Here is a 24153-nt window from a genome sequence, read left to right on the forward strand (position 1 = left end):
TTCTGAAGTTCTGATTTCAGGTGAAAACAGGTTGAGGACACAGCCACGCTTCCTTTGAAAGTCCAGGAGAGAATACCCCTTGCCTCTTCCAGACTCTGGTGGTTCCTGGAACCCCTTGGCTTGTGGCACCATAACTCCAATCTCTGCCTCCGTTTTCATATGACCTTCCCTGTGTGTCGGTAACTCAACCCTCCCTCTCCTTTGTCTTGCACTCACATTAATCATTGGGTTTAGTCTCACCCTTAATCCAAGATGATCTCATCTTGTGTCCCTTAACCTACTTATATTTGCAAAGACCCCCCTTTTTAAATAAGGTCACAGTTACAAGGACCAGATATTAGGACTTGAAAATCTCTTTTTGGAAGATGCAGTTTAACGCACTATAGGCTCACAGTGGGATTCAACTGTATTAGTAATGTATTTCTTAAGTGGGGCGGTGGATAAATGGATGTAGTGTTGTCGGTACCATAGACTGTGTACATCTGAAATATTTCCTAATAAAAATGGCAATGAATTAAAAGAGGAAAGGGAGAAAATGGGCCTATTATCTGGAAGCTGTTTAAGGAAAATGAAGTCTTAGTTTACCAGAGTGGAGGATCAGAGAAAGGCCAGAGGTTTGATGATAGAAGATCCTGTTCCTACATTTAGGTAAAGCTGCCTAGGTGCTTGTATTTTCCATCAATATCTCTTTCTTTCCTATTGTGTGGTAGCACATCTCATGTTCTAACTAATGTTGCAAAAATCTATATATGTGTATTTACTGCTCCACCCCTCTTGACCCTATTCATATGGATTGTGAAATCCTGAATAATTGCAAACTTAGAAGGTTTGTTTTTTTAACTTGAGATAGAGCTTGAGTTGGGGAGAGGAACAACGAGAGAGATATAGAATCTTTTATTAAATATTTACTTATTTTGGGGAGAGCACACGCAGGGGAGGGGCAGGGAGAGAGGGAGAGAGGATCCTAAGTGGGCTCTGCACTGACAAGTTGACAGCAGCGAGTCCTGTGTGGGGCTCGAACTCACGAACTGTGAGATCATGACCTGAGCCAAAGTTGGACACTCAACCAACTGAGCCACCCAGGTGCCCCGGGGAGAGAGGGAGAATTTTAAGCAGGCCCCACACTCAGTGTTGGAGCCTGACGCTGGGCTCGACCCCATGAACCTGGGATCGTGACCTGAGCTGAAATCAAGAGTTGGACACTCAACGGACTGTGCCACTCAGGTACACCAACAAACTTAGAAGGTTTTATTCTTCCTTCCCCAAATATCAACACTCTGTTCTCCATCTTCATAGGTGCTCAATTAATGTTTATTAAAGTGACTAAATGTAATGCATCCAAAAACTTTTCTTTTCACCAGTGCTGGCAGTTTAAAACGTATTATCACGTACTACACCTTATGGCTAGAACTACATGGTGAGAGAACATACAGTGCTCTTTCTCAGCATTAAGCAATTGGAAAGGGTGGGGCAAATAGACAGCCATCCATGTAGTGTGATTTGAAGGCCCTCATTTTGTTTCTGATTGTTTAGTTCATGGTGTACCAGTTATTAAACACAACATTTTTCTTAGACCCTATCAAGAGAGGCCCGTCTCCTGAACTTCGTGCTTTGAAGACTCCCTTTGGTTCTCTTCTCAATATGTTCTCCCCACAGGGCCAAACGCCCAGTGTTGAGGCCAGAGGAATAAATGCACACGCAGTGTCCTAGCCTCCTCCATATCATCCTTGAGATACCTGGGACACCAGAACCCCTCATCCAAATGGACCCAAGCCTGCTTCCAGCACCAGCATGCCCTTTGTTGGGGCTGTCCTTTGTGGCTTAACAGCCTTGTTGGTGTATGTACTTCCAGGTGGCTATGGCAGGAGCAGGGCTGTACATGAGGAACAGTTAATGATTGGCCCAGGTTGTCCACATACATACAAATGAGTCCTCAAAGGTGGGGGATAAAACACGGGGTGGGAAGAAAATGCAGACTGGTGATTGAGTGCCTGAGGCCTAGTCTAGGGCCATGGGCCTGGAAGGTTAGTGGTAATTCTTCCCACACTGAAGGCTCAAAAGGTAAAGCAGTCCATGAATTCAAAACCCAAACCAGACCTTTCAGGCCATTATGAAAGTCTATTTGTCATGGAAGGAGATGTAACATGTTTTAACGGTTTATTGGTTGAATTAAACATTTTGAATAATTAGGAATATGGCATGTAGGACCCCAACTGAAGTATTGCCTCCGACCTTGCAAATTTTATAAATCTTACAGGTGGGTCACGTCAAACATTTGGTTAACTTTACGCCACCACGAGCCATCAGGCCCTCTCACTGCTGTTTTGTGGTGCTTCAAGGAAACCACATGACTACATCATAGGAAACAGATGAGTTCCTGGTTGTGTACTTGTCCACTGCCCTTGTACTAATTGTGGTGTTTTCCATTTGGTTCTCCCTTCATAGTACAGTAAAGTATGACGAATACTTAAAACATAGAGCTCAAGGGAAGGTTCCTGCCCGTTCTTTTTTTTTTATTTATTTATTTTTTAATGTTTATTTATTTTTAAGAGGGAGAGACAGAGCATGAGCGAGGGAGGGGCAGAGAGAAAGAGAGAGGGATACGAAGAATCTGAAGCAAGCCCGATGCGAGTCTTGAACCCAAGATCCATGAGAGCATGACCTGAGCTGAAGTCAGATGCTTAACTGACTGAGCCACCCAGGTGCCCTGGTTCCTCCTGCCCATTCTTAACAAATGGACTACAGGGGCTCTCTGCTGCCATTCTGTGGCTATCACTGGAATCTACCAGACATTGAAATGTATTCCACTGATGCAGGCCATCCCTATGTGAGTGGCAGATTCTAGCCACATACTGGTAGTTCTTGAGTCCAAGAACGTCCACATTTTGTGATAATTGGGACACTTACATGCATGGAAAGCATTGCTGCCCATGGTGAGGGTGATGTAACAGTGCATGAATGGACATAGCATTCAGTGGCCATTTCATGCCCCCTTACATTCTCACACTGCTGGCATTTTGAGGTAGAACAGGCCCTTAAGGAGGTGACTAGTAAAGATTGCTGGAAGTTGCACTACTGTCATGATAACCTGAGGAGCTCTATGAATCTGCTCCCCAATGAAACTGGTAAAAATTAGTTTTGTGGGTTTTTTGTTGTTGTTGTTGTTGTTGTTGTTTAATCAAACAATCTAAATTATCTAGAAATGCTCCTAAGGGCATACAGCCAGTAAAGAGACATTTATTCAAGAATATCTGCTAAAATCTGATAAGGGCTGTCGGGTGCCTATGTGGCTCAATCAGTTAAGCATCCGAATCTTCGTTTCAGCTCAGGTCATGATATCACATCGGTGGGTTCGAGCCCCACATTGGATTTCAAACTGAAAGCCGGGTGTGAGCTTGGGATTCTCTCTCCCACTCCCTATTTCTCCTCCGCTCCCCCACTTGCTCAAACACATGTGCGTGCTCTCTCAATCTCTCAAAATAAATAAATAAACACAAATAATTGATAAGGACAGTGAGAATCAGTGTCATTTGAGCCAAAACCTATACCCCCTCTTTCCCTCCTTTGTTAGCAAGAGAGAAACTCCAAATTGGTACAGCCAAGAAAGCAGGGTACCTTCTCCCCCCTTCTCCCAGAGTGATCTTTCCAGAAAAGGCAGAGCATCAACATTTCTCATATTGCTCCAGCTACCTATTGCTGACGTGAAGTCTAGGTGAGTATAGTCCGAGGTGGGGTTCCCGTCTTCCATGCAGTTTCCCCCTATAGGATTACCTTCGATGCAGCACAACTGAGAATATTGGGGCCCCAGTTTAGTAAGAGATTCCACACTAGGTGAGTCAAACCAAGAAGACCCTGAAACTACTGTCCCCCTCCACTGAATCAGCAGCTCCCAAAGCAGGAGTGTTACCCATTAAGAAGTACACCATTCCCAGTTCCTCATCTATAGCTCATAGGCTTTTTCCCAAGAAGCAGGCCATTAAACAGGGGGCTCTGCATCTCTTCCCAAGGGAAGTGAATCAATTTGCAATAGACGATGAAGAAGTTGAAGCTTATAGCCCTCTCAAAAATAATAGTTTGTGGTTAAGAGCAATAAAGAGTAAGAGCCTAAATGTCCATCAACTGATTAATGGATAAAGAAGACGTGGTTTATATATACAATGGAATTCTACTTGTCAATGAGAAAGAATGAAATCATGCCATTTGCAACAAGGTGGATGGAACTGGAGGGTATTATGCTGGGTCAAATAAGTCAGTCAGAGAAAGACAGATATCATATGTTTTCACTCATATGTGGATCTTGGGAAACTTAATAGAAGACCATGGGGGAAGGGAAGGGGGAAAAAGCAGTTACAAACAGAGAGGGAAGGAGGCAAACCATAAGAGACTCTTAAATGCAGAGAACAAACTGAGGGTTGATGGGGGGTGGGGGCGAGGGGAAAGTGGGTGATGGCACTGAGGAGGGCACTTGTTGGGATGAGCACTGGGTGTGGTATAGAAACAAATTTGACAATAAATTATATTTTAAAAAATGAATAAAAGAAGATCTGGAAAAAAAGAGTAAGTGAGTAGAATTATTCAAATTAAAAACTAAACTGTAAGAAAGCTAGTTTACCAGGGTGCCTGGGTTGCTCAGTCGGTTAAGTGTCTGACTTCGGCTCAGGTCATGATCTTGTGGTTCGTGGGTTCAAGCCCCACATCAGGCTCTGTGCTGACACCTCATAGCCTAGAGTCTGCTTTGTTTTCTGTGTCTCACTCTCTGCCTCTCCCCCGCTTGTGTGCGCCCTCTCTCTCTCTCTCTCTCTCCTCTTTCTCTCTCTCTCTGTCAAAAATAAATAAACATTAAAAAATTTTTAAAAAAAAGAAAGCTAGTTTGCCAGAGAGAACCAGGGAAATGTACAACTAAGAAGAGCCCCACTGGGGTAAGAACAAATCACAAATACTAACCTGAAAACTGTCCCATCAAAGGAACCCAAATTTAATTGGTTCAGTCTATTGAGCAATTTATGCCCAATCCTGCAACTCATGAAGATTACCAGCTGAGTGTGGCCAGGGAAAGAGACAATCAAAAGTAGCCTTGCAAAAAATACTCATCCTTGAGTGATTGAAAGCATATCCAAGCCTGTGCTTGGTTCCTTGAGGAGGAAAATCATAGGTTTCATGCTTTGGGGGAGGTGGAATAGACTTCCAAAATAATCCAAACAGTCACTAAGCAAATAAATAGAAAAGCAAAGAACAATAACAAGCACCAGAGGAGGAGTCAGTAACCAGAGTTGCTACAACATATTATCTCAAATGTGCAATTTCCCACAAAAGATTAAGAGACATGCAAAGGAACAAGGAAGTCTGACCCCAGTTTTGATTTACTCCTATTCACCTCATTGGTGAGAAAGGGATGTTCCACCCTAAACAGTATGCGATGGCCAAATGCACAACACCTGATGCCAGGCAGATGAACTAAAACTTAAGTTTATTAATCAATTATACAGCCCTGAAGGAAATCATTCCAGCCCACACAAGGCCACGTGAAAATTGCACTTGAAAACAGAGTGGCTTAGCAGAGACTGTGGGAGGCAGGCTTTATAGTTACAAGAGGTTGGGGTGACCCTTAATTTTTACAGGAGGTTGTGATCAGTTGGAATAGTTTTGCAATCTGGCAAGGAAATGAAAGCTATTGGGCTGAGGATTGGGTGGAACCTGAGGATATATTTCTGCCAGCACAGGTTTACATGAAGCACCCATAAGAGATGAGGTTGAGGTGTGCCTGGGTGGCTCAGTCGGTTAAGTGTCTGACTCAATTTAAGCCCAGGTCATGATCTCACAGTTCGTGAGACTGAGTCCTGAGTCAGGCTCTGTGCTGACAGAGGGGAGCCTGCTTGGGATTCTCTCTCTCTCTCCCTTTCTCTCTGCCACTCCCCTGCTTCAGCTCTCACTCTCTCAAAATAAATAAACTTTTTAAAAAAGATGATGTGAGAACAAGAAAAACCTTTTTTTTTCAATATATGAAATTTATTGTCAAATTGGTTTCCATACAACACCCAGTGCTCATCCCAAAAGGTGCCCTCCTCAATACCCATCACCCACCCGCCCCTCCCTCCCACCCCCCATCAACCCTCAGTTTGTTCTCAGTTTTTAAGAGTCTCTTATGCTTTGGCTCTCTCCCACTCTAACCTCTTTTTTTTTTTTTCCTGCCCCTCCTCCATGGGTTTCTGTTAAGTTTCTCAGGATCCACATAAGAGTCGAAAACATACTGGTATCTGTCTTTCTCTGTATGGCTTATTTCACTTCGCATCACACTCCCCAGTTCCATCCACGTTGCTACAAAGGGCCATATTCCGTTCTTTCTCATTGCCATGTAGTACTCCATTGTGTATATAAACCACAATTTGTTTATCCATTCATCAGTTGATGGACATTTAGGCTCTTTCCATAATTTGGCTATTGTTGAGAGTGCTGCTATAAACATTGGGGTACAAGTGCCCCTATGCATCAGTACACCTGTATCCCTTGGGTAAGAAAAGCCTTTTTGCCATCAAATCAAATACAGGCAATATGTCCTGCCTGAGCAAAAATGAAATACTCAGATTTTAGGAAAGCCTACTTTCAGGAGGAGAAAATCCACCAAAGAATGAAATCAGCTTGTTAACATAAATTTATCAAATCATTGGAGGAAGCACATTCACGAGAGAGAAAATCCATTGAAACAAAGTAGAATTGGGACTTCATATGGACAATAATTTGAACACATCAACACCAAGAGCACAAGAAAGGCCTGACAAGTATCGCAAATGCTGGTAGTTATGAAATGACAAATAAACATATAAAGCAAACTGGAAAATAGGACATAATCCTTTCTCAGGCAATCTCGCATGGACTAAATTTTGGGGTCCCTATTTCCTCCTATCTTCCACTTTTTTTTTAGCATTGAATAAGTGACACATCAGGATCAGATTCTCCAGGACAGGCTGCAAAATTGAAGAGATAGTAAAAACACTTGATAAGGAACAAGTGGATGAGGTTGCTTCTGATAGTCCTGAATCAACTAATGGAGCAGTTAATTCAAATCAAGCAGTTCAAGGGAGGCTATCAATAAATAATGTTTCAGAGGAAGCAGAAGAAACAGTTCTTTGGGATATCTCACCACTATCTAGATAGTGGTTATTCATCTGTGAGTTGGACTGGAAAGTATTAGATCTTTATTATGTCATGCAATATGTTCCACGACTAACAGAAGAACAATCAAATTGGAAATCTACTTTCCTACTGAAAACAAGAAGCACACTGGAATTCTGCCTACTTTTAGACCTATATTAAACACTAAGTGCACTGTAGTCTAAATGAGCTAAGAGATGCAGACCTTACTTTTCCAGTCCCTATCCAAGATACTATTGATCAGATTTATGTGAGATTAAGACTATTCTTCCAGGAATCCTTGAAACCAATATCTCAGATTTATAAGATTATTGTTTTTACTACTCTTAAGAGGGTATAAGCAGATATTATCTAAATATGTTAGCTCCTAAAAGGCAACTAGTGAGGCACTGGCCTTTCTGTGAAAGTTGTGTTTGTTTACAAGCAACATATACAAAGAACTTATCTTCGGAAGACATCTTTCAAAAACTGTAATAGTTGACAAACCACCACAAGCCTTTACATACCAGCTTTTCAATAGAATCCTTATAGAAAGCTGGTTTGTAGAGTAAACTCTCAATGTACTCCTAAATGTGATTACGTATATTTAGAAGCTTGTAGACCTGAATGATGATGTTCAACTTCACATCAAAGGAAAATTTTGATTGCATGATTTGCTTTTCCCAGATTAACTACAAAGACTTCTCAAAACAATGAAGGGAGAGAGAAAACAGGTCCCTTTTAGACTAAGGCAACACATTCTTACTCCTTTTGAAAATTTACATTTTGTAACCCATCTTGCTTTTCTTAATTTTGGTGTTCAGTGATAATCAATGGTTACAGAAAGAAACTTTACCTATCTCAGCTTACATACACAGAGTAGGTAGGCTGAAACAAAAAATCCTTTGGAACTCATGCAACTCTGAATTTTTTATGTACAGAACATCTGAAGTTTATATAGAATTATGTTTCTGCCACAAGCAGTTTGGTCCCATAGTCACACAGGGTTTTATTAAAAAAAAAAAGGGGGGGGCGCCTGGGTGGCTCAGTCGGTTAAGCGGCCGACTTCGGCTCAGGTCATGATCTCGCGGTCCGTGAGTTTGAGCCCTGCGTCGGGCTCTGTGCTGACAGCTCAGAGCCTGGAGCCTGTTTTCGGATTCTGTGTCTCCCTCTCTCTGACCCTCCCCCTTTCATGCTCTGTCTCTCTCTGTCTCAAAAATAAACGTTAAAAAAAATTAAAAAAAAAAAGATGAAAATGGACTTGTTTTTCTTTCTCTGTTTGGTGTTCTAAGTGCATATAAAGCCACACTTCTACTACTTTAAGATTCTCATCCTAATAGAAATTGCTGATAAAAGTTGTTTCATTTTTCCTGTTAAGGTTTATAACTTTTTAAAAACATGTATTGACTTGGGTTAGATTAGAATTTCATTATGCATTTTAGCTGAGGCACTTCAAAGTTTTTTTTTAAATGGTCAGTTTTGTTTTTTACAATACACTTGAATGCCATTTGCCTACTTGTTCTGCCTGCATATTGCATATTTGTTTAAAAATACTCTCTACTTTCAGTCCATGTAAGTTTCATTTAGAAAGAGGCACATTTACACTTTGTTTCCAAAATATTTTACTGTAGGTGAAATCTTTTCAGAAATGAAGAGACCGAGTAGGTAAGAATATATTAATGGCTAATACTCAAAAGATTTAAACCACTGTGATGGCATATATTCCAAATGGTAATATCTTGCAACAGCACACAGATTTAACGGATAAAGGTATGCCTCAGGTATCTCTGTGCTCAGGAATCTTTAAGGAAAGTGAGTTTGGCCACCTTTTGGGCTTAGTTTGGTTACTGCTCCCTTTAGTTTTCTCCACGAATGAAGCATTCAGCACAGTGAGTCAGTATTTTCACTTAATCTGCATGGACTGAGATTACCTCTGGTATGCTCTTGGTGCTAATCAAGGTAAAAATCTGTGTAATTGTTTACTAATATATTCTTCATAATCTTGTGGCATAGCACACATTCAAGCCACAAATGTAGTTAATATGTCTTCACAGTGGTTTTCTCTGCTATAAGTGGTATTTAAGACTTGATTCTCCAATAGAGCTACCATAAGAGGTTTATACTTTTATAGTATTGTTTGGTCTCCTTTTAGGGAAGCTTTTTTTAATAGAAGGTGTAATATGGGATGGAATGCTTTTCCTCTCAACTATAGAAACTTGCCAGAGGCCCAGACTGCTTTTCTGTAAGGGATTATCAAAGAACAGAATGTTTTTCCAGAGTGGTTTGATATTTTTGTTGAGAAAGTATAGTATGAGAAAGTAAGAAATGGACAAATGGAAATTGAGGAGTATTTCAACTAGTTATTATGTACATTACTGGCTTACTAGCAGCACTTGTATATTTTACATATTAGATGCAGCATCATTTTCTTTTTTTTAACCTTAAATTTATTTATTTTTTTAACATTTATTTATTTATTTACTTACTTATTTTAATATGAAATTTATTGTCAAATTGGTTTCCATACAACACCCAGTGCTCATCCCAACAGGTGCCCTCCTCAATACCCATCACCCACCGACCCCTCCCTCCCACCCCCCATCAACCCTTCAGTTTATTCTCAGTTTTTAGGAGTCTCTTATGTTTTGGCTCCCTCCTTCTCTAACCATTTTTTTCCCTTCCCCTCCCCCATGGTCTTCTGTTAAGTTTCTCAGGATCCACATAGCAGTGAAAACATATGGAATCTGTCCTTCTCTGCATGACTTATTTCACTTAGCATAACACTCTCCAGTTCCATTCACATTGCTACAAAAGGCCATATTTCATTCTTTCTCATTGCCACGTAGTATTCCATTGTGTATATAAACCACAATTTCTTTTTTTTTTCAATATATGAAATTTATTGTCAATTTGGTTTCCATACAACACCCAGTGCTCATCCTAAAAGGTGCCCTCCTCAATATCCATCACCCACCCTTCCCTCCCTCCCACCCCCCATCAACCCTCAGTTTGTTCTCAGTTTTTAAGAGTCTCTTATGCTTTGGCTCTCTCCCACTCTAACCTCTTTTTTTTTTTCCTTCCCCTCCTCCATGGGTTTCTGTTAAGTTTCTGAGGATCCACATAAGAGTGAAACCATATGGTATCTGTCTTTCTCTGTATGGCTTATTTCACTTCGCATCACACTCCCCAGTTCCATCCACGTTGCTACAAAGGGCCATATTTCGTTCTTTCTCATTGCCACGTAGTACTCCATTGTGTATATAAACCACAATTTCTTTATCCATTCGTCAGTTGACGGACATTTAGGCTCTTTCCATAATTTTGCTATTGTTGAGAGTGCTGCTATAAACATTGGGGTACAAGTGCCCCTATGCATCAGTACTCCTGTATCCCTTGGGGAAATTCCTAGCAGTGCTACTGCTGGGTCATAGGGTAGGTCTATTTTTAATTTTCTGAGGAACCTCCACACTGTTTTCCAGAGCAGCTGCACCAATTTGCATTCCCACCAACAGTGCAAGAGGGTTCACAATTGCACCAAGAAGCATAAAATACCTAGGAATAAACTTAACCAAAGATGTAAAAGATCTGTATGCTGAAAACTATAGAAAGCTTATGAAGGAAATTGAAGAAGATACAAAGAAATGGAAAAACATTCCGTGCTCATGAATTGGAAGAATAATATTGTCAAAATGTCAATACTACCCAAAGCTATCTACACATTCAATGCAATCCCAATCAAAATTGCACCAGCATTCTTCTCCAAGCTAGAACAAGCAATTCTAAAATTTGTATGGAACCACAAAAGGCCCCGAATAGCCAAAGTCATTTTGAAGGAGAAGACCAAAGCAGGAGGCATCACAATCCCAGACTTCAGCCTCTACTACAAAGCTGTCATCATCAAGACAGCATGGTATTGGCACAAAAACAGACACAGAGACCAATGGAATAGAATAGAAACCCCAGAACTAGACCCACAAAAGCATGACCAACTCATCTTTGACAAAGCAGGAAAGAATATCCAATGGAAAAAAGACCGTCTCTTTAACAAATGGTGCTGGGACTGGACAGCAACATGAAGAAAGGATGAAACTAGACCACTTGCTTACACCATTCACAAAAGCTTCAGAACGTGTCCTAGAAACAAGAATATTTAACTTTGCTTATTTTTTAAACCCAATTTTTGGTATATTAACAAAGATTTTAACATTTCATCAGTTTGGGCAATTTCTTATTATATTTTCTGTTGTGTATGTAGTTAGCATGTGTACTGAACTGTTTAAACATTAGCATGCTCAACAAGCTTATTTTGTGAAAATTTCTTATTTATTAAAAAATAATTATGGCAAACTTTCTTCAAAAATAATGAAATCATTTGCAATTCAGAATGCCTTTTTTTAAATCTTTCAAGGTATTTTGCTTGCAGGAAATATTATCACAGATTTATTTTTACAAGAATCATTGAAATGAGTTTTTGTTAGGATATCTAGTCATCTTTATGCATTTTGTCTCTATCTCAATTGAAATAAAATATTTACAGCTTTAATTAAAAAAAGGAACTGCCTGTGAGAGTGGCCTCATGTCAGATACAACAGCCAGTAATCACAAATTAACTACTGTATGTTCAAAGTACTAAAGGAACCACCATTGAAGAAAATACAAAAGTATGATGGCAATGCCTGCCCCCGCCAAAGGAAAAAAAAAGATTATTAATGAAGATTTAGAAATTACTTAACAGATAATCAAATGGAAATTTTGGAGTGAAAACTACAATTACTGAAATGAAAAATTCATTGGAGGGGTTCAACCGTAGATTGGAAAAATTCAGAATAAAAAATTAGCAAAGTTAAAAATAGGTTGAGCAAATAGTAGAGAAAAATAGAATAAATACAAGTGAACAGAATCTCAGAGAAATTTGGGATTTTATTAATTATACCAAGATGACAAAAAGATAGATACCAAACAGACACATCACAGTAAAAATGTTGAAATCCAAACTGCAAAAGAAAATCTTGAAATCACCAAGAAGACAACAACCTGTCACTTGCAAGGGAATCCCAATAAGGTTATGAAATGATTGCCCATCAGAAACAATGGAGGTCAGAAGGCAGAGAAATAAAGTGCTTAAAGAAGAAAACTGTCAATCAAGAATCCTATGTCAAGTGATGTGATCTCTCAAAAATGAAAGTGAAATAAACACATCCCAGAAAAACAAATCTTAAAGAATTTCTTGTAACTACACCTGCTTAAGGAACTTCTTTAGGCTCACAGTGGGAGACCCCAGGGGATAATTTTATTCTATTTTTTAAAGTCCATACCAATTTATTCTGTTTCCAGCAATGTGGCAAGTTTGCTTTTGCTTTCAACAAACAGTAGATATTGTAATTATTTTAGAGATGGTTAATTTCATAAGTGTAAAATGGGAACTCAGGGTATGTTTTTTAAAATATTTCTTTAATTGTGAGATTGTGTGTTTTTCCATGTTAGATTACCAGTTCTATTTATTATGGTGTCAATAGTCAATTAGTATCATGTACCATTTTATCTGCTGAATTTTAAATATTTTTAATATAATTTATTGTCAAATTGGCTAACATACAGTGTGTAAATGTGCTCTTGGTTTTTGGGGTAGGTTCCCATGGTTCATAGCTTACATACAAAAACCAGTGCTCATCCCAACAAGGGCCCTCCTCAATGCCCATCACCCATTTTCCCCTCTCCCCCACACTCCACCCACTCTCAGTTTGTTCTCTGTATTTAAGAGTCTCTTATGGTTTGCCTCCCTCCCTCTCTGTAGCTAATTTTCCCCCATCCTTCCCCCATGGTCTTCTGTTAAGTTTCTCAAGATCCACATATGAGTGAAGACATACGATATCTGTCTTTCTCTGACTGACTTATTTCACTCAGCATAATACCTTCCAGTTCCATCCATGTTGCTGCAAATGGCATGATTTCATTCTTTCTCATTGTCAAGTAGTATTACATTGTATATGTAAACCACATCTTCTTTACCCATTCATCAGTTGATGGACATTTAGCCTCTTTCCATAATTTGGCTATTGTTGAAAGCACGGCTATAAACATTGGGGTACATGTGCCCCTATGAATGAGCCCTCCTGTATCCTTTGGGTAAATTCCTAGTAGTGCTATTGCTGGGACGTAGGGTAGTTCTACTTTTAATTTTTTGAGGAACTTCCACACTGTTTTCCAGAGCGGCTGCACCAGTTTGCATTCCCACCAGCAGTGCAAGAGGGTTGCCGTTTCTCCACATACTCACCAGCATCTGTAGTTTCCTGAGTTGTTGATTTTAGCCACTCTGACCGGTGTGAGGTGGTATTTCAGTGTGCTTTTGATTTGTATATCCCTGATGATGAGTGATGTTGAGCATCTTCTCATGTGTCTGTTGGCCATCTGGATGTCTTCTTTGGAGAAGTGTCTATTCATGTCTTTTGCCCATTTCTTCACTGGATTATTTTTTTGGGGGGGCGTTGAGTTTGGTAAGTTCTTTATAGATTTTGGATACTAACCATTTATCCAATATATCATTTGCAAATATCTTTTCCCATTCTGTTGGTTGCCTTTTAGTTTTGTTGACTGCTTCCTTTGCAGTGCTGAATCTTTTTATGTTGATGAGGTCCCAGTAGTTCATTTTTGCTTTTTAATTCCCTTGCCTTTGGAGATGTGTCAAGCAAGAAATTGCTGTGGCTGAGGTCAAAGTGGTTGTTGCCTGCTTTCTTCTCTAGGGTGTCAATGGTTTCCTGTCTCACATTCAGGTCCTTCATCCACTTTGAGTTTATTTTTGTGGATGGTGTAGGAAGGTGGTCTAGTTTCATTCTTCTGCATGTTGCTGTCCAGCTCTCCCAGCACCATTTGCTAAAGACACTGTCTTTTTTCCATTGGCTATTCTTTCCTGCTTTGTCAAAGATTAGTTGGCCGTACATTTGCGGGTCCAATTCTGGGTTCTCTATTCCATTGGTCTATGTGTCTGTTTTTGTGCCAATACCATACTGTCTTGATGTTTACAGTTTTGTAGTAGAGTTTTGTAGTCTGGGATTGTGATGCCTCCCGCTTTGGTTTTCTTCTTCAATACTACTTTGGCTATGCAGGGTCATTTGTGTTTCCATACGAATTTTAGGATTGTTTGTTCTTGTTTTGGAAGGAGTCCTGGTGCAATTTTTATTGGGACTGTATTGAATGTGCAGATTGCTTTGGGTAGTATTGGCATTTTAACAATATTTATTCTTCCAACCCATGAGCATGAAATGTTTTTCTATTTCTGTGTGTCTTCTTCACTTTCCTTCATAAGTTTTCTATAGTTTTCAGCATACAGATCTTTTACATCTTTGGTTAGGTTTGTTCCTCGGTATTTTATGATTCATGGTGCAATTGTAAATGGGATCAATTTCTAGATTTCTCTTTCTGGTGCTTCATTATTGGTGTATAGAAATTCAACCGATTTCTGTACATTGATTTTTTTACCCTGTACATTGACTTTGCTGAATTCATGTATCACTTCTACCAGTCTTTTGGTGGAGTCTTTTGGGTTTTCCATGTAGAGTATCATGTTGTCTGTGACAAGTGAAAGTTTGACTTCTTCTTTGCCAGTTTTGATGCCTGTTATTTCATTTTGTTATCTGATTGCTGATGCAAGGACTTCCAACACCATGTTACACAACAGTGGTGAGAGTGGATATCCTTGTCTTGTTCCTGATCTCAGGGGGAGAGCTCTCAGTTTTTCCCCGTTGAAGATGGATATTAGCTGTGGGCTCTTCATATATGGCTTTTATGATGTATAAGTATGTTCCTCCTATCCCAACTTTCTTGAGGGTTTTTAATAAGAAAGGATGCTGTATTTTGTCAAATGTTTTTTCTGCATCTATTGACAGGACCATATGGTTCCTATCTTTTCTTTTATTCCTGTGATGTATCACATTGATTGATTTGCAAATATGGAACCAGCCCTGCAGCCCAGGAATGAATCCCGCTTGATTATGGTGAATAATTCTTTGTATATGCTGTTGAATTTGATTTGTTAGAACCTTGTTGAGAATTCTTGCATCCATGTTCATCAAGGATATTAGCTTGTAAAACTCCTTTTTTGTGGGGTCTGTCTGGTTTGGGAATCAAGGTAATGCTGGCTTCACAGAATGAATCTGGAAGTTTTCCTTCCCTTTCTGTTTGTTGGAACACCTTGAGAAGGATAGATATTAACTCTGCTTTAAATGTCTGGTAGAATTCCCCTGGGAAGCCATCTGCCCCAGGACTCTTATTTGTTGGGAGATTTTTAATCACTACTTCAATTTCATCACTGTTCAATATTTCTATTTCTTAAAAAAAAAATCTATTTCTTCCAGTTTCAGTTTTGGTAGTGTGTGGTGTCTGGGAATTTGCCCATTTCTTCCAGGTTGTCCAGTTTGTTGGCATATAATTTTTCATAGCATTCTTTGATAATTGCTTGTATTTCTGAAGAGTTGGTTGTGATAAATACATTTTCATTCACGATTTTATCTATTTGGGTTCTCTCTATTTTCTTTTTGAGAAGTCTGGCTAGGAGTTTATCAATTTTGTTTATTTTTTAAAAACTAACTCTTGGTTTCATTGATCTGTTCTACTGTTTTTTTTTCCATATGTTCATTTCTGCTTGGATCTTTATTATTTCTCTTCTTCTGCTGGCCTTGGGCTTTCTTTGTTGTTCTGCTTCCAGTTCCTATGAGTGTGTGCTAGAGTTTGCATTTGAGATTTTTCCTGTTTCTTGAGATAGGCCTGGATTGCAATGTATTTTCTTCTTAGGACTTCCTTTGCTGCATCCCAAAGGGTTTGGACTGTTGTGTTTTCGTTTCCATTTATTTCCATATATTTTTAAATTTCTTCTTTAATTGCCTGGTTGACCCATTCATTCCTTAGTAGGATGTTCTTTAACCTCCATGCATTTGGAGGTTTTCCAAAACTTTTCCTGTGGTTGATTTCACGTTTCATTGCATTGTAATCTAAAAGTATGCATGGTAAGATCTCAATTCTTTTATATTTATTGAGGGCTGTTTTGTGACCCAGTATGTGATCTATCTTGGAGAATGTTCCATGTGCACTCGAGAAGAATGTGTATTCTGCTGCTTTAGGATGAAAGTTATGAATATATCTGTCAAGTCCATCTGGTCCAATGTATCATTCAGGGCCATTGCTTCTGTATTGATTTTCTGTCTAGATGATATGTCCATTGTTGTAAGTGGAGTATTAAAGTTCCCTTCAATTACCACATTCTTACCATTAAGATTGCTTATGTTTGTGATTGTTTTATATACGTGGGTATCTCTGAATTCAGTGCATAAACATTTATAGTTTTTAGTTCTTCTTGATGGATAGACTCCATGATTGTGATATAATGTCCTTCTTCATCTCTTGTTACAGCCTTTAGTTTAAAATCTAGTTTGTCTGATACAAGTATGGCTACTCCACCTTTCTTTTGACTTCCAGTAGCATGATAGATGGTTCTCCATCCCCTCACGTTCAATCTAAAGGTGTCCTCAGGTCTAAAATGAGTCTCTTGTAGACAGCAAATCGATGTGGTTTTTTTTAATCCATTCTGATACCCTATGTCTTTTGGTTGGAGCATTTAGTAAATTTACATTCAGCGTTATTATTGAAAGATACGGATTTAGAGTCATCGTGTTATCTGTCGATTTCATGCTTGTAGGATGTCTCTAGTCCTTGGTAGTCTTTGCAACATTCCACTCACAGAGTCTCCCTTAGGATCTCTTGTAGGGCTGGTTTAGTAGTGATGAATTCTTTCAGTTTTTCTTTGTCTAGGAAAACCTTTACCTCTCCTATTCTGAATGACAGGCTTGCTGGATAAGGATTCTTGGCTGCATATTTTTACCATTCAGCACTTTGAACATTTCTTGCCACTCTTTTCTGGCTTGCCAAGTTTCAGTGGATATGTCTGCTAGTACTGTGTCTACCCTTGTAGATTAAGGCCTGTTTATCCCTAGCTGCTTTCAGAATTCTCTCTTTATCTTTGTATTTTGCCAGTTTCACTATGATATGTCATGCAGATCGATTCAAGTTACGTCTGAAGGGAGTTCTCTGTGCCTACTGGATTTCAATGTCTGTTTCCTTCCCCAGATTGAAGAAGGTCTCAGCTATGATTTGTTCAGGTTCACCTTCCACCCCTTTCTCCCTCTGTTCTTCTTCTGGAACTCCTATGATACGGACATTATTCCATTTCGTAGAATCACGTAGTTCTTTAATTCTTCCCTCGTGGTGAGAATTTTTTTTTTATCTTTTTCTCAGCTTCATCTTTTTCCATAATTTTATACTCCATTTCATCTATTCTCCCCTCTGCCTCTTCAATCCTCACTGTCACCGCCTCTGGTTTATTTTGCACCTCATTTAGAGCATTTTTGATTTCATCATGACTATTTTTTTTAGTTCCTTGATCTCTGTAGCAATAGGTTCTCTGCTGTCTTCTATGCTTTTTTCAAGCCTAGCGTTTAATCTTGTGACTATTATTCTAAATTCTTGTTCAGTTATACTGTTTATATCTGTTTTGATCAATTGTTTTGACAGTCATTTCTTCCTGGAATTTCTTTTTGAGCAGAATTCTTCCGTTTCATCATTTTGGCTAGTTTTCTGTCTATTATGTGTTTTAAAAGTTTATTATGTGCCCTGCCCCTGTGAGCACTACTATATTAAAGAGGGGCCATACACTGTCCAGGCCTGGCCCTTCAGGAGATGTTTTTTGGAGTGTGTCACTTGCCCTCTGTTGTTGTGACTTTGGTTACTTTATCTCCCTACTCTTAGTGATGTTTTGGAGGCTCCACCAGGTGTGCTTTGATTTGTTCATTGAACAGCCCTGGAAAGAAGAACAAACAAACAAACAAAAACAAAAAACAAACACACAAAAAAACCAAAAACAAAAAACCAGAAACACCAGCTACAAGTCAACCACAGGGTGGAGGCAGTGCTGATGAAAGAGGCCTTACCTCATACAAAGAGAGAAATGACATGGGTGGGGGAAAAGAAAAGAAAATTGACCATACAGAGAAACTAAAGCCTTAATCCAGAGAGAAAAAAAGGAACATAAAGAAGGAAGTTTAGAACATGTATAAAGAGAATAGATTAAATATGTCTGATTAAGCAAAACAACCAGAGTAACCAGACTAGAGGAGGGAAGAGACAAGAAGGTGAAAACGAAAGAAGAATACATAAGAATTGTCTCAGAATTAAATCAGGCAATGCAATGGCTGTGGTCTGGAGGAGGGGCAGCCTCGTTTCTCAGTGTCAATCCTGCCCCTGTAGATACACAGTTACCAAGTGTGAATGGGCGTTGTTTGGTGTAGTTGGATCCCGCCTCCACTGTGGGCCCATTGTCCATTCCCTGAAGCCCCACATTGTTGGTGATGGGGACAAAAATGGTGACATCCCAGTCTCTCCTCTACAGACTGGGTGTCCCAAACTACTCTGTTCAAGCCATCTTCATTGTGCGGTGGCAGCAAACGAGGTGGTTTGTCCCGCTCTGCCAACTCCCACTCCTCTCCAGTGCTTGACTGGGATTTAAACCCCGGTGTCTTAAAGAGTCCCACTCCATCTGCCCCAGTTCCAGGGAAGAGCCACCCCATGCCGCCTCACAGTGCCACGTGTGTGGTTTGCCCTGCTCTGCTGACTCCCTTGCCTCCCTGGCATTTGGCTGGGACTTAAATCCTAATGTCTTTAAGGTTCCCCCTCCGTATGCCCCAGTTCGCCCCAGTTCGGGGAAATGCCCCTCCGTGCTGCCCAATATATGGTCTCTGGCTGGTGGACGCAGGTGGTCTTTGTCCTTTGAATGGTTATATACCTTCTTCCCAGAGCACTCCAGGGAGGGGATTGCTTTCTGCCACTGCAGGCTGTGCCTCTGAACTAGTTACCCTTCCCGGGACTGGCTCCCCTCCTCCCCAGGTGTGTGAACAGGTCAGTTGGCCCCAGTCCAGAGAAAGCCCCAAAGTTAGAGATTGGATCTTTGTCCCAATCAGTGGTTTTTCCCTTGTCCAGATACACTCCTACATTTCCCCAGCCTCTCTTTCTCTTCCCTTTGTCTCTCGGCAGAAAGGGATCCCTCCCCTCTGTTCCTCTGCTGCCCATTTTATCTCTCCCAGTTCACAATCACGCACCTATGGCCCACCAGGTTGTCCCCGTGGGTCCCTGGAGGCATCTCTGTCACTTTGCCGCCCGGACTCTTGGAGATCAAAGTACTTTGGCCTCAACACTGCTGTGTTTGAGAGACGAGGGAACTTCAGATCCCCATACTTCTCCCCCATGTTGGCCTCTCTTCCCCCAGAGGATAATTTTAATACACACGCACACAACACAGAGCAACAGTAAGTTTGTATTTATAAAAGACTATATAGATGCATACTTCTTCTCCGATCTTTCCTTAAGTGATTTAAATAGCAACTGTATGAAATAATATTGGGCCTATAATATACAGAAATTTAATATATTTGGTAATAATAGTGCAAAAGAAATGGGTTGGAGCAAAGTACTGGGCTTTATTCCATATGCTGACTTGAATTCTCAGGAACAAATGAAAGGAACCGCCTATGATAAAAAAGAAGGTAAAATGACAAAAGCTATGAATATATCCTTGTTTTCCTTTCTTCCCTCAGATTCTTTAAGAGACATAGAAATATATGTAGCAATAATTATAACAATATATTCTTGGAGTTGCAATGTTTATTATTTAATTAATTTATTTTTTAAAATAGGAAATTTATTGTCAAATTGGTTTCCATACAACATCCAGTGCTCATCCCAACAGGTGCCCTCCTCAATACCCATCACCCACCCCCCCATCAACCCTCAGTTTGTTCTCAGTTTTCAAGAGTCTCTTATGTTTTGGCTCCCTCCCTTTCTAACCACTTTTTTCCCCACCCCCCATGGTCTTCTGTTAAGTTTCTCAGGATCCACATGAGAGTGAAAACATACGGTATCTGTCTTTCTCTGTATGACTTATTTCACTTAGCATAACACTCTCCAGTTCCATCCACGTTGCTACAAAAGGCCATATTTCATTCTTTCTCATTGCCACGTAGTATTCCATTGTGTATATAAACCACAATTTCTTTATCCGTTCATCAGTTTATTATTTAACATATATAGCAAGAATATGAGAAAATAAGGTAAGGGGATACAGCTATCTAGAAGTAACATTTCTACATCTAACTGGAATTAGGTTAGTATAAACATGAAACTGATGCTGAAAAGTTAAGATGTATACGTTAAACCCTGGAACAACCACTAAAAATAACTAAAAATATATAATTAAAATGAAAAGTCTGGCTTCTGATAAAAACTTCTGTGTGAGGCTTGGAAGCTGGCAGAGTATCAGAACCCTAAGCTCATCTCATCTCATGGATATAACTCTATAATACTCACATCACTGCAAATAACCCAGACAAAGACCAAACACTGGTAGAGCAACTCCACAACCACAGGTAGAGAAGAGGCCACATCAAAGAGGAAAGGAAGGGCAAAGACATGGCGGGGAGCTAAGTGGTCCCACAGGACTATCCTTTGGAGGGAAGGATGCTGCAGGCATGGAAGGGGAGAGAGACAGACTATCACACTGGGTAGCATGCACAGAAAAGACGAATCCCCATAACATTTGGAATTCAAAACCAGAGGGGCCTAATTTCATGAGTTCTTACAACCATTGGGACTTAAAACCTGGGATTTTAAAACCAGGGGCTTGGCTCTGTGAGAGCCAGGAGGGTGAGAAGAAATTGAGTCACTGTCCTTAAAGAGACACCACAATAAACAGTCCATGGAGATACAGCATAGAAGCAGCAGTTTGAAAAATCCCTGGGGCATATGGGAGGGAGAGTTTTTTACTCATCTCAGAGCAGGTCCTGGAGGGACAGAGATCCTTGGGAGGCTCTCCAGGAACAAAGCTGGCAGGAAGCATTTTGCTCCCCCGAGCATAAACAGCTACCTAGGAGAAACAGTATGGTGCCAACACCCACTACCTGTCTTGCTTACAGCACTGCCCTGTCCCCCAATTTGTGTTTAGGCAGATCTGCCCCTTCCAACCAGGCCTGCCTCAGGCCAACCACTGCAGTTCCTCTCCTGTAGAAGACTAGCACACAAAACTTGCAAACACTGTATGTCCTACCCCTGTTCACGTTATGGATCCACCCCTCTTCAATAAGTTCTTGGCTGAAGCCCATGCAAAGTGGTACCACAATCCAAGAATTGTGCAAGTAGCCCTGATAGGGTCCAGCATCACTCCAAAGTGACTCCTGACCCAGGGTGAGAGGAAGATAACCACACACACCAGACTGTGGCCCCAAAAGTGGGCTTGGGGCAGACAACTGGTCTAACTGCAGGCCCCATCCACCAATGAAATCTTCTCAGACAACAATACAGGGAATATGCCCTGCAGTTTGGTGCTACTGAATCTTGTAAATGCCTCCTCTGACTCAACTCAAGCCCAAGGTGTCTCCAGACTGGCCCACTACCACCACAAGGACCAAAAACTGCTGACAACAGGCAAAGAGATCCACTACAGATTACTGGCCTGAAGGGAAAAGTGGCTTAGCCACAAGAGCAAGGCACATGCAATACACATAGGACAACCTCTGAAGTGTCAGGTTCCAGTGACCAATGGACACTGCACAGCAGGCCACTATAAGACCTCTTCTTCGTAAGGCCACTACTTTCAAAAACAGGAGACATAACTGAATTTCCTGCCACACAGAAACAAACACAGAGAGGTAGACAAAATGAGACAGAGGAACATGCTCCAATTGAAAAAAAAAAAAAAAGACTAAATCATAGCAAAAGACCTGAGTGAAATGGAGATAACTGATATGCCTGATGGAGAATTTAAAGTAATGATCATAAAGATACTCACTGGACTTGAGAAAAGGGTGCTGGACACAGGTAAGTTGCTTAACCAAAAATAAAAATAAAAAAGAGGCAATCAGAGATGAAGCACACAATAAATGAAACTAAAAATACATTAGATGGCATAATGGAAGACAGAGTAATGGAAAGTAATCAAGTCAAGTAGGTGAAAGAAAAAAATGTGCACAATGAGAATAGACAGGGAACTCAGCAACACCATCAAGCATAATAACATTGGCATTACATGGATCCCAGATGAAGAATATAGAAAGGGGGACAAAATTTATGTGAAGAAATAATAGTTGAAAACTTCAAAAATCTGGGGAAGGAAACAGAAATCCAGCTCTACGAGGCACAAGACCCCCAACAAAACCAGCCAAAAATAATCACCCCAAGGCACATGGTAATTAAAATGGCAAAAAGTAGAGATAAAGAGATAATTTTAAAAACAGAAGGAGAAAAGAAAACCTTTACATATGAGGGAAAGCCCCATAAGATTATCAGCAGATATCTTAGCAGAAATTTTGCAGGCAAGAAGGGAAAGTCATGATATATGCAAAGTACTGATCTACTGGGGTTTTTTTATTTTATATTGTTTATTTCTGCTATAATCTTTATTATTTCTCTCCTTCTGCTGGCTTTGGGGTTTCTTTGCTCTTCTACTTCTAGTTCCCTTAGGTGTGCATTAGATTTTATATCTGGGATTTTTCTTGTTTCTTGAGATAAGCCTGAAAGGAAAAATATCTGCAACCAAGAATAGTCCGCCCTGGAAGGTTATGAACCAGAATAGAAGGAGGGAACCAGATTTTCCCAGACACACAAAAGTTAAAGTAATATTTGACCACTAAAGCAGCCCTTCAGGAAATGCTAAAGGGGACTCTTTGAGTTGAAAGGAAAGACCCTAACTAAGAGTATGAAACGTAGGAAGCAAAAAAAGCAGTAAAACTAATTGTATCTATAAAAACCAGGCAAGGAACTCACAAAATAAAAGGATGTAAAGTATGACACCATATACTTAAAATGATGGAGGGGAAGGAGTAACTAATGGGTTCAAACTGAAGCAATCATTAGCTTAATTTAGACTGCCATATGCAGAATATTTTTCTAGAAATTTCGTGATAACCACAAATGAAAATGAGTAATACATATGCAAAAAAAGAGAAATAAATCCAAGTGTATCAGTACAAAAAGTCACCTAATCATGAGAGTAAAGAGCAAGAGAAGAAAGAAACAGAAATACAAAACAAGTAACAAAATGGCAATAAATACATACCTATCATAATTACTTTGAATGTAAATGGACTAAACACTCCAATCAAAAGACATAAGGTGACAGAATGGAAAAAATGCAAGACACATCTATATATGTTGCCTATAAGAGGCTCCTTTCAGACCTAAAGGCACATGCAGATTGAGCATGAAAGGATGGAGAAGCATTTATCATGCAAATGAATGTGAAAAGAAAGCTAGAGCAGCAATATATATATCAGACAAAATAGCCTTTTTAAAAATTATTATTTAGTTAGTTATGCTTCGAGAGAAAGAGAGAGTGATTGGGGGAAAGAGGCAGAGGGAGAGAGAGAATCTTAAGCAAGCTCCATGCACAGTGTGGGGCCCAATGCGGAGCTTGATTCCATGACCCTGGGATCATGACCTGAGCTGAAATCAAGAGTCAGACACTCAACCAACAGAGCCACCCAGGATCCCCAACAATATAGACTTTAAAGCAAAGACTATAACAAGAGACAAATAAGGACACTATATAAACACAAACAAAACCCTCCAATAAGAAGATATGAAAACTGTAAGTATTTATGCGCCCAACATGAAGTCACCCAAATACATTAAGCAGTTAATAACAAACATAAAGGAATTAATCAATAGTAATAAAATAATAATAGGGTACTTTAACACCCCACTTACATTTATGGACAAATCATCCACACAGAAAATCAACAAGGAATTATTGGATTTGAATGATGTCTCGGAGTAGATGGATCTAATAGATATTCAGAACATTCCACCTTAAAACAGCAGAATACACATTCTTTTCAAGCACACATGGAACATTCTCCAGAATAGATCACATATTAGGCCACAATAAAGTCTCAACAAATTCACAAATATCAAAGTCATAAGAGGCATCTTTTC

The 24153-nt window shown here is 39.8% G+C and overlaps 1 pseudogene; it reads left to right on the forward strand.

Moving 5' to 3' along the window:
* Window positions 1–2011: 2011 nt before the first annotated feature.
* Window positions 2012–7820, forward strand: LOC124514054 (CTD small phosphatase-like protein 2; annotated as a pseudogene).
* The last annotated feature ends 16333 nt before the right edge of the window (window positions 7821–24153 follow it).

This window comes from Lynx rufus, unplaced genomic scaffold (genome assembly GCF_022079265.1).
Source record: "Lynx rufus isolate CCGP_SWC_20201006 ecotype Redwood Valley unplaced genomic scaffold, mLynRuf1.p SCAF_19, whole genome shotgun sequence".
Classification (NCBI taxonomy): Eukaryota; Metazoa; Chordata; class Mammalia; order Carnivora; family Felidae; genus Lynx; species Lynx rufus.